Source organism: Nannospalax galili, unplaced genomic scaffold (genome assembly GCF_000622305.1).
Source record: "Nannospalax galili isolate Female #2095 unplaced genomic scaffold, S.galili_v1.0 scaffold1023, whole genome shotgun sequence".
NCBI lineage: Eukaryota > Metazoa > Chordata > Mammalia > Rodentia > Spalacidae > Nannospalax > Nannospalax galili.
The window spans coordinates 283,439-284,174 of NW_008349234.1; positions in this window are offsets into that span (position 1 = coordinate 283,439).

The window sequence follows — 736 nt, forward strand, 5'->3', positions numbered from 1 at the left end:
TTGGCTGTGGGTTTGTTATATATGGCTTTAATTATGTTGAGGTATGTTCCCTCCAGTCCAATTCCCTCTAGGACTTTGAACATAACTGCAAGTTGAATTTTGTCTAGTGACCTCTCTGAATCTATTGAGATGACCATGTGGCTCTTGTCTTTGAGCCCATTTATTATCTATTGAGATTGCCGTGTGGTTCTTGTCTTTGAGCTCATTTATATGATTTATGATGTTTATTGACTTGTTATGACATTTATTGAATTACATATGTTGAACCATCCTTGCGTCTCTGGGATAAAGCCAACTTGATCATGGTGGATGATCTTTTTTGATGTGTGTCTGTATGCAGTTTGCAAGTATCTTGTTGAGAATTTTTGCATCTATGTTCATTAAGGATATGGGTCTATAGTTTTCTTTTTTGGTTTTATCTTTACCTGGCTTTGGTATTAGAGTGATGCTGGCTTCATAGAAGGAATTTGGAAGTTCTCCCTCCATTTCTATTTTTTTTGAATAAATTAAGTAGTATTGGATGCAGATCTTTAAATGTCTGATAGAATTCTGCTGTAAATCTATCTGGTCCTGGACTTATTTTAGTCAGGTGGTTTTTTATTACTGTTTCAATTTCTTTTTGTGTTATGGGCCTGTTTAAGCTGTTGGTTTAGTTTTGGTGGCTCCCATGCCTTTAGATATCCATCCATTTCTTTTAGGTTTTCGAATTTAGTAGCATATAGGTTTTTAAATAGTC